The following is an 11,284-nucleotide window of genomic DNA, read 5'->3' as shown; positions in this document are numbered from 1 at the left end:
TGTCACGGTCGATAGCAGGGACACAGTTTACTTACAACACCAGTGCAGAATATATACAGTGAGGGGAAAACTCTCTTGCACTCGTTCTCATCCCCATGTCCAAACACACGTCCACACAGTGGGGAGGTCACAGGTCCGTGGAGAAAAACTATCAAACAGAAGAGGGAAATTACTAATGTGAGGCCTGGTTGGCCTGCTCTGATTGTCCGTTACTCTGTGGATAGAATCCGAAAGAAAGACTGACCTTGGCCCCCACCGCGGAGCAGAACTCTCTCCATACTCGGGTTGTAAACTGCGGCCCTCTGACTGAGACGACGTCCTCGGGGATCCCGTGGAGCCTGAACACAAGGAGCCGAGCTGTCTCCAGGGCAGTGGGGAGCTTTGGAAGGGTGACGAAGTCTGCAGCTTTGGAGAAGCGATCGACAATGATAAGTAGAGTGGTGCTACCTGCAGAGAGCGGCAGTCCTGTGATGAAATCCAGAGAGATATGCGACCATCGGGCCGGTGTGGGAAGAGGCTGAAGCAGGCCTGGCGGAGGACGGTTGGAAAGTTTGTTCTGGGCGCACGTTGAACAGGCTGATACATACTCTCTGGCATCCTTAGCCATAGTGGGCCACCAAAAGTAGAATCGTAGGAAGGATATGGTGCGGAGGACCCCTGGATGGTATGAAAAACGGGTGGTGTGAGCCCAATGGATTACTTGAGGGCGGATGGCCAAAGGAACAAAGAGTCGGCGGGGTGGACCGGTTCCTGGATCTGGTTCGGTCTGTGACCGGACAGGGCGTATGTGACCGGGAAGGAGATTGATGGCGTGACCCCGGCCTGTGGGTGATGGTAAAGTCAAAACGAGTAAAGAACAGCGCCCACCTGGCTTACCGGGAATTGAGTCTGGCCGAATGAAGGTACTCCAGGTTTTTGTGATTCGTCCATACGAATCATAGCTGCGCCGCTTCCTCCAACCAATGTCTCCATTCATCCAGGGCAAGCTTGATGGCCAGGAGCTCCTGATCCCCAATGTCGTAGTTGTATTCTGCGGGAGAGAGACGGTGAGAATAGAAGGCGCATGGGTGGAGCTTACCATCCTCCTGTTGAGACAGGACCGCCCCCACACCGGAGTCCGATGTGTCCACCTCCACAACGAACTGCTGTGTGAGGTCTGTTTGCCGGAGAATGGGTGCAGTGGTGAATCTCTCTTTGAGCAGGGTGAAGGCTTGCTGTGCGGTGGAATCCCACTGAAAAAGAACTTTTGGAGAGGTAAGTTTAGTGAGAGGGAGAGCAATTCTGTTGAAATCACGAATGAACTGTCTGTAGAAATTTGCGAATCCCAAAAAGCGTTGCAGTTGCCAGCGATTTGGAGGTGTGGGCCACTCCACCACCGCTCGCACCTTCTCCGGGTCAGTCCTTAAGTTCCCCATCTTGATGATATAGCCCAGAAAAACCACCAAGGTCACGTGGAACTCTCATTTCTCCCCCTTCACAAAGAGCCCGTTTTCCAAGAGGCATTGCAGGACCTGCCTCATGTGAACTTGGTGCTCTGCGGGTGTCTTAGAAAAGATCATAATTTCATCCAAAATCACGAAGCGCATCATTAACCATGGCTTGAAACACAGCGGGAGCATTGGTCAGACCAAAAGGCATCACGAGATACTCAAAGTGGCCCAATTGTGTATTGAAAGCAGTCTTCAACTCATCCCCTTTTCTGATGCGCACTAGATGGTAAGCGTTGCGCAGGTCTAGTTTGCTAAATACAGTCATGCCCTGAAGCAGCTCAAAAGCAGAGGAAAGCAATGGCAAAGGATACTTGTTCTTCACAGTGATCTGGTTAAAGCCCCGATAGTCAATACACGGATCCAGTGACTTATCCTTTTTGTCCACAAAGAAACAAAACAGCCACGACAGTGGAAGAGGAAGGGCGAATAAAACCAGCTGCGAGCGACTCCGTGATGTAACGTTCTATAGCATCTCTCTCGGGCCGGGAGAGGCTGTACAACCGGCTAGACAGCAACGGGACTCCAGGAAGGAGATCGATGACACAATCATACGGGCGGTGGGGGGGAAGAGACCACACACAATCTTTACAAAACACATCCCTCAAATCATGATAAACCCACAGAACCACTGAGAGGTCCAGGGAGCCGAGCGGCGTGTCAGGTGGGATGGGTGGAGTGGCTGCCCGGAGGCAGTTTATGTGACAATTCACACTCCATCCCATTATTTCACCCTTTTCCCAGTCAATGTGCGGGTTGTGGAGTACAAGCCACTAGTGGCCCAGCACTAGTGGGGTGAGTGGTGCGATACTGTTGACCATAATATTCTATTAGCGCGGTTAGAGCACGTTGTAGGTATTACAGGTACTGCGCTTCAGTGGTTTGTATCATATCTATCTAATAGACTCCAATTTGTTCATGTAAATCAGGGGTGTCAAACTCAAATACAGTGGGCCAAAATTCAAAACTGGAACAAAGTAGCGGGCTAACGTTAATATTTATTGAAATATATTTATTCCTCCAGACATAAGAATGAATCTTTTCTTATGGACTCAAACACGTTTTTCTGAAAAACTGAATATGGAACAAGCAAAGCTTAATACTAAACAATATATATATATATATATATATTAGCTGTATAATACCAGTAGGCCAGCTCTAATAGTAATTTGGTATGGCTTCGCTGGCCAAATGTAATTAGGTTGCGGGCCAAATTTGGCCCGCGGGCCAGAGTTTGACACCTGTGATGTAAATGGAGAGTCCTCTTCACACACTAAGGTCAATTATGGTGTTTCACAGGGTTCAGTGCTAGGATCAATTGTGTTTACATTATACATGCTTCCCATAGGCAGCATCATCAGAAGACATAGCATACATTTTCAGTGCTATGCTGATGACACCCAACTCTATCTGTCCATGAAGCCAGATAACACACACCAATTAGTTAAACTGTAGGAATGTCTTAAAGACATAAAGACCTGGATGGCCGCTAACTTTCTGCTCCTTAATTCAGATCAAACTGAGGTTATTGTACTCTGCCCTGAAAATCTTAGAAATATGGTATCTAACCAGATTCTTACTCTGGATGGCATTACCTTGGCCTCCAGTAACACTGAAGAACCTTGGAGTCATTTTGACCAGGATATGTCCTTCAGTGCACATATTAAACAAATATGTAGGATTGCTTTCTTCCATTTGCGCAATATCTCTAAAATTAGAAATATCCTGTCTCAGAGTGATGCTGAAAAACTAGTTCATGCATTTATTACTTCCAGGCTGGACTACTGTAATTCATTATTATCAGAAAGTCCTAACAACTCCCTGAAAAGCCTTCAGCTAATCCAAAATGCTGCAGCAAGAATACTGACAGGGACTAGAATGAGAGAGCATATTTCTCCTGCATTGGCTTCTCTTCATTGGCTCCCTGTTAAATCACATACAAGGTCTTAAATAATCAGGCCCCATCTTATCTTAATGACCTGATAGTACCATATCACCCTATTAGAGCACTTTGCTCTCGCACTGCAGGCCTACTTGTTGTTCCTAGAGTATTTAAAAGCAGAATGGGAGGGAGAGCCTTCAGTTTTCAGGCCCCTCTTCTATGGAACCAGCTTCCAGTTTGGATTTGGGAGACAGACACTATCTCTACTTTTAAGATTAGACTCAAAACTTTCCTTTTTGCTAAAGCATATAGTTAGGGCTGGACCAGGTGACCCTGAATCCTCCCTTAGTTATGCTGCAATAGACGTAGGCTGCCGGGGATTCCCATGATGCATTGAGTTTTTCCTTTCCAGTCACCTTTCACACTCACTATGTGTTAATAGGCCTCTCTGCATTGAATCATACTTGTTATTAATCTCTGTCTCTCTTCCACAGCATGTCTTTATCCTGTCTTCCTTCTCTCACCCCAACGCTGCAGATGACCCCGCCCCTCCCTGAGCCTGGTTCTGCCGGAGGTTTCTTCCTGTTAAAAGGGAGTTTTTCCTTTCCACTGTCACCAAAGTGCTTGTTCATAGGGGGTCATATGATTGTTGGGTTTTTCTCTGTATCTATTATTATTGTACAATCTACTGTGCAATATAAAGTACCTTAAGGTGACTATTGTTGTGATTTGGCACAATATAAATAAAATTGAATTGAATTGAATTGAAGGGGCTAGACCGAACCACAGGCGCCATGCCGTGCCAAGCAGCCGCTGGGAGTGAGCCACTACACACCTGAGCACCCAGCCCCAGACACCGAGAACCACCAATGCACCGACGGTTGAGGGCATCAGCCACCGGGGTGTAGACAATCCCCGCTACCCCCCGGTACCGCAGCAGGAGGGAGGCCCAGCATCCCAGACCCTGACCAGTTGGCCAACTCCTCCTACCCCCCACCCCAATGGCAAAAAAAGACGGGAGGTCTGATGTTTTGTGTTTATTGCTCAGTAGAAAACACAAGCAAAACTAATAATCCCTAACCCGCCCCTTTACTTTTAGAAATGATTTGTAATTTATTCAATTTCTTTTGGACTGGCACATTTCTAAAGTATCTCCGTCTCAACAAACAGTTCCTCATAGCAGGTAAATTTGCTTTGTTTTGTTTACACTGTTTCCTGGCAGAGAACAAACAGTTGGCCCTGGATCTGCTTAAGCTACTTCTTAGTACTGTTGACTATAAGCTTTGGCCTATCCCTTTCTAATAATAAGAAAAAAGTCGACATTCACATTTCAATAATCACTTATGTTTCCGTGTTAACATTTTAAAATTTGTTGTATTGTAAAACTTTTGTTTATGTGATTTTATCATTTCTGTGAACGCTTTAACAACAACAAAATGCTGCACATAGGTAAAGTAAGCAATCTTGTTTCTCAATGAAATGCATAAAAATATAATTCTGAATGCAACACAACTGTGTTTCAGACATAAGTGTTATTAAAGGTTTTAAAATTCTTTCAACTTTTTCTTTCATAGCATAAAAATGAAATTTACATGGTTCAGACCTGTCATTCTCACCCTCAACTTTTGTTTGGTGTTCCATTTGAAGCATTTATATTTGCTAACTATAGTTGTATACTTGGCCATCCATCTTCTCTCCATTTTGATTCATTTTGACATTTTCCAAGATACAGTTTACCGGCAACAATAATGCTATCACACAGATACTGAGTGTTCACAGTACTGCAGTTTTGTCTTTGGGATGGACCAATTTTTGTCTGTGTGGCTGGGTCTGAAGTATACTGGGATGTCGTGCCTGGAGAAGACTCTCTTGAGTTTTTCTGATAAACCGGCTACATAGGGGATGACAATGTTGTTGCGTTTGTCTTTCTGATCTTCCCTAGTTGGTGTCTGATCTTCTTTTCTGTTCATCTTTGCTGACTTGATAAAAGCCCAATTAGGATAACCACATGTTTTAAGAGCTTCCTTTACATGTGTGTGTTACCTCTTTTTCCCTCCAGGCTTAAAGGGAACATTTTCTGCCCGGTGTTGTAGGGTCCTGATTACTCCAAGTTTGTGTTCCAGAGGGTGGTGGGAGTCAAAGAGGAGGTACTGGTCCGTGTGTCTGGGCTTCCGGTAAACTTCAGTGTTGAGTCAATGAGTTCGTCAATAGCTTCAATGCTAAAATGTTAAATGTTATGGACACTATTTCTCCCATTAAGGTGAAGGTTATCTCTGGAAGTCTCCCTGGAGAAACTCCACCACTGGTGAAAAATGAAAAAAGAGAGTGTCGGAAAGCTGAGCGCAGATTGAGAAAAACAAAACTCCAGGTTCATTATAACATCTATAAAGAGAAACTTCACAATTATAATTTACAACCTAGGAGTGCAAGGACGTCCTACTTCCCTGACATCATCACCAAAAGCAGTCATAACGCCCGGGTCTTATTTGCAACAGTTGACAGGCTAACAAACCCTCCTGTGTCAGTGGCAGCTGAACTTCATTCGGCCTGCAATGACTTTGCCAAATTCTTCACAGACAAAATCCAAAAGATTAGACAAGAAATTGATACAACAGCAGATTCAGGATATGTACTGTGTCCACCGAAAAACAGTTTAAACACCATGAAACAGTTTCACCCTATTAACAGCAAAGACCTGGAGGACATCTTAGGTCAACTGAACTCTTCCTCCTGCTGCTTAGATGTCCTGCCAACAGATTTTTTCCAAAAAGGTCTCAAACACTTTGGAGTCAGACCTGTTACAGATCGTCGACTTTTCTTTAATGTCGGGTGTGTTTCCAGAACCACTAAAAACTGCTGTAATTAAACCTGTACTGAAAAAGGACAATCTTGACAAGACACAAATGAACAACTACAGTCCCATCTCAAATCTCCCATCTTTAAGCAAGATCATTGAAAAAGCAGTTTCTCAACAGCTCAATTACTTCTTAACACAGAATAACTGCTATGATGCCTTCCAGTCAGGTTTTAGACAGAACCACAGCACTGAGACTGCTCTGACCAAAGTGTTTAATGACATATGTCTGAATACAGACAGTGGAAAAATGTCAGTCTTAGTTTTACTGGATCTCAGTGCAGCATTTGATACAGTTGACCACAACATATTACTCAAGCGACTGGAGAACTGGGCAGGTCTTTCAGGAACTGTACTAAACTGGTTCAAAACATACTTAGAAAACAGGAAATACTTTGTATCAATAAGTAACTTCACATCTGAGCAGACAAGTATCACATGTGGAGTTCCCCAAGGTTCCATCTTGGGACCCCTTCTGTTTAACATTTACATGCTCCCACTGGCACAGATTATAAAGAACAACAAAATAAACTATACATCAGTGACCTCCTGACCCAGTATGAACCTTCCAGATCCCTCAGGTCATCTGGATCCTGTTTTTGTCAGTTCCCAGAGTCAGAACCAGACATACATTTTAACTACTGTTTATCTACTGTTCCTTTCTTTCTTTCCTTCTTTCTTTCTTTTTTCCATTTTAAATCATGCTTTTTATTTGTTTTTGTTTGTTTTTTAATGTCTCTGTAAAGCACTTTGAATCACCTTGCTGTTGAATTGTGCTAAATAAATAAACTTGCCTTGTCTTGCCTTGCCTTGAGGTTTCCATTCCCTTCATTGCGCACGGCACAGTCCACTAATGGCAAACAGCTATCCTTTGTGACTTCCCTGAAGTAGAATCCTTCACTGCGTTAATGTGAGCAGTGAAGGATTCTACTTCTTGGAATCCTTCACCATCCTTAAACAGATGCATTGGCTTACGACATCAACTGTCTGCCATCTATAATCCAGTTCTGAGAGAACACCTTAACGCCAACTCACATCCTCAAATCCAGAATTGAATTCAAAATCCTGCTCCTCACATACAAGGTCTTAAATAATCAGGCCCCATCTTATCTTAATGACCTGATAGTACCATATCACCCTATTAGAGCACTTTGCTCTCGCACTGCAGGCCTACTTGTTGTTCCTAGAGTATTTAAAAGCAGAATGGGAGGGAGAGCCTTCAGTTTTCAGGCCCCTCTTCTGTGGAACTAGCTTTCAGTTTGGATTCGGGAGACAGACACTATCTCTACTTTTAAGATTAGGCTCAAAACTTTTTGCAAAAGCATACAGTTAGGGCTGCACCAGGTGACCATGAATCCTCCCTTAGTTATGCTACAACAGACGTAGGCTGCCGGGGATTCCCATGATGCATTAAGTTTTTCCTTTCCAGTCACCTTTCACACTCACTATGTGTTAATAGGCCTCTCTGCATCATACCTGTTATTAATCTCTGTCTCTCTTCCACAGCATGTCTTTATCCTGTTTTCCTTCTCTCACCCCAACCGGTCGGCAGAGGCTCTAATGCGATGTCTAGCTTGGCGGCGAGCGAGGAGCCAATAAAATTCTGCTCTGTCCCAGAGTCAATGAGAGAATGGTAAGAGAGAATGGGAAAACAGTCTGAACGGTTAGTTTAGCAGGCAAAAGAAGTCTGAGAAGAGGGCTCTCAGTCCACAGATCGCCAACCAGCACCCTTTCTATTACTGGTGGGCGTGCCGTTTTGCCAGTGTCGGGTAGGAGGAGACTGAGTGGCCCTTGCGGCCCCAATAAATGCACTCACCTGTAGAAAAACGGCATTGGTGATAGCCATGAGCGTCCTAGCTGCATGGGTTCCTCCTCTTCACAGGCGTCATAGTCACGCAGCCCACAGGCTGCTGTGGAAGTCTTGTGAAACCCCAGCGGTTCATGCCTCGAGTGTGTGTGTGAACTCCGGTGCGTGCGTACTCGGTCGTCCACCCGAATACACAGGGTCACAAGAGCATCTGGGGAGGAAGCCAGTTCACGAAGCATCAGTTCATTCTTTATATCATCATTAATATTAGCGAGCAATGCACTCTTAAGAACCTCTTCCCCCCCATTTTGTCTGCTCAGCCAAAGTAGAAAAATCAATGGAAAAATCGGCCATGCTCCGCTTACCTTGTTTGAGCACGAGTAAGCGTTGGCCGGCGGGGGGTGCAGTGGATTCCTTGTCAAACATATTTATAAACTTATCGAGAAAATCAGAAAAGGTGATTTCAGGGTTAGCATGAAGCACAGCTTGTGCCCAGGTCAGGGCACGATCCTGGAGCAACTGGACAATATAAGCAATTTTTGCACCATCATTAGAAAAGAATTGCGGCTGCCGGTGAAACTGAATGGCACATTGAGTGAGGAAACCAGCACATTTACCAATCTCTCCAGTGCAGGGAGAAATCTGTCTGATTGTACAGGTGTAGGAGCAGGTGGTGTGGCATTTACACCTGGAGCTGGCGCCTCCTGCGGAGGTGCGGCGGTGGGTGGAGTTGCTGGCAGAGGTGCTCGCTGGGCCACAGCCTGCGTGAGGTTTGCAAGCTCTGCTCGAATGTGGATAAACATTTGTTCATGACGCTCCAGCATCGCTGCCAGTGTGGCGAGAGTGGGGGTCGAGGCTGCCAAATGTGCTGAGTCCATTTTCTTGGCTGGATGATTCTTTCACGGTCGATAGCAGGGACTCAAGCTCAGAGCAGGTTGACGTTTCCAAACACAGTTTACTTACAACACCAGTGCAGAATATATACAGTGAGGGGAAAATCCCAAGGGTCCAAGGGAAAACTCTCTTGCACTCGTTCTCGTCCCCACGTCCAAACACACACACACGTCCACACAGTGGGGAGGTCACAGGTCCGGGGAGGAAAACTATCAAACAGAAGAGGGAAATTACTCAAAGTTTCAAAATACACAAGCACAGATTCACGGGAGCCGAGAGGCTCACTAACATGTCTCGCACAATCATCCAGCGACTAGAAGGTATGCGTCCCGGTGTTGTGCCAAAAAGTGATTGTCTGCCAAAAACTGATTGCTCGTATTTAAACTGCTATAAGTAACTTGTTGGGCTATAATATGTGAAACATATGTCAAATGCATCCCTCATGGATGACATAAAGTCATCTTGAGCCACAAACAACATTCGTGTAACAAGGTAGAAGCCGCAATCAGTTTTTGGCAGTGACTTTTATATAACCTTTATTTATGCAGTTTAAAAAAAAACTCATTAACATTACAAATGTCTTTTGTAAGTTGTAAGTTGACCAAGAGGACAGCAGACATGGCAGCAAATATTACAATATTTCTGTAAAAATATTTTAAGTGGGGATAAAGGACCGGATTGGTTGTAATGTAAGTACAATAGCAGAGAGTTGTAAAGATACTTGAAAAACAGATATTGTTTTAATTCTCTATATAACCCCTTTGTAAACCCTGTTCACCGAAGTCTTTTTACGAACATACGTAAAGATATTACACATAAAAAATACACAGAAACATTGGAAATCAGTTTTTGGCAGACAATCACTTTTTGGCACAACACCGGCCTTAACTAATGGACAGGTAACGGCAACTAATCACGAACAGGTGTGTGGGCCAAGGGCGGGAGCCCGCAGTGAGCTCTGCCCAGCGGTGAAGGAGAGAGAGAGAGAGAGAGAGAGAGAACACAAAACACATGTAGCTTTGCGGGGCTGGCTGGGCAGACACGGGGACTATGTGGGGTGGCTGTAGCTCAGGTGGCAGAACTCTGCTCTCCATTAGTGGCAGAGCAGGTCAGCCACTAATCAGAAGGTCGGTGGTTCGATCCCAGGCTGCATCCTGGCTGCATGCCAAATATCCTTGGGCAAGATACTAACCCCATGTTTGCCTACTGGTGGTGGTCAGAGGGCCCGGTGGCGCCTGTGTCCGGCAGCCTCGCCTCTGTCAGTGCGCCCCAGGGCAGCTGTGGCTACAATGTAGCTTGCTATCGCCAGTGTGTGAATGGGTGAATGACTGAATGTAGTGTAAAGCGCTTTGGGGTCCTATGGACTAGAAAAGCACTATACAAATGCAGGCCATATGACAAAGTCAGGTTGAGGTCATTGCCATGCATCTGTGCAGGAGTGAAATTATAATAATTTCCTAGACTGCTGTACACTACTGCTTGGCTTACATTGACAACATGCTGCTCCAAAATAAGGCCCAGAGTTAGCTATCATTGTCACTGCATGTGCAGTACTAGTAACTGGATATTTGATGATGTTTTCACCATCAAATGTAAAAAGAAAAGCCTGATCATCATTCACGCACTGTTCAGACTGACCAAAAGGTTGTTTGGTGTAGCTTCCAAAACCAAAACCAGCTTGCTGTTCATATTGGACACTTGGTTGTCTGAGAAATCAATAAAAAAAACACATACACACACCACATGAGCTTTAGGTCATTAGTAGCATTTCTGTTGGGAGGAAACTCTGCAAAAAACCCAGGAGAAATAAAGACACAATGAGACAAAGTTACTTTCTTTGCTAAACGTGTACACGGGTGAGCTGCTGAGAACAACTCACACCATGCACAGTGGCTTGGCATTTTTTATAGGCACAGAGCACAGAGACAGTGAGAACAGGATAAGAAAATAATAAACAGATAAAATAAAACAACTCCATATATGGTTCTAGTCTAGTCAGCAGAGAGCTAAGAAAGATAAAACAATCTGAAACAATATGTCCTTGCTGGGAAAGTCTGAAAGACAGTTCTAAACTACTTATCTAAACACAGCTTGTACATTTAAAAGAAGGTAAACTTACATAGAATCATTTTTCCTCTAACAATTTCACACTGTTCTTGATTAGAATTGGCCTACTTTACTTGCTCCTTTTGCATTTGTTGATCAGAACTTACTCTGTACTTTCAAATATAGGTATTATCTTAGCTGCTATCATTCAGGGGCATAATATATATTTTCACAAGATAGAAGCAGAGTTGGCAAAAGTGAGAAAAGCTGACATCCATCATGAACAACCCACATCACCCACTGCATGAGTCTGT

The sequence above is a fragment of the Simochromis diagramma genome, unplaced genomic scaffold (assembly GCF_900408965.1).
Source record: "Simochromis diagramma unplaced genomic scaffold, fSimDia1.1 OVJJ01000334.1, whole genome shotgun sequence".
Taxonomy (NCBI): Eukaryota; Metazoa; Chordata; class Actinopteri; order Cichliformes; family Cichlidae; genus Simochromis; species Simochromis diagramma.
Note: the sequence above shows the minus strand (reverse complement) of the source record.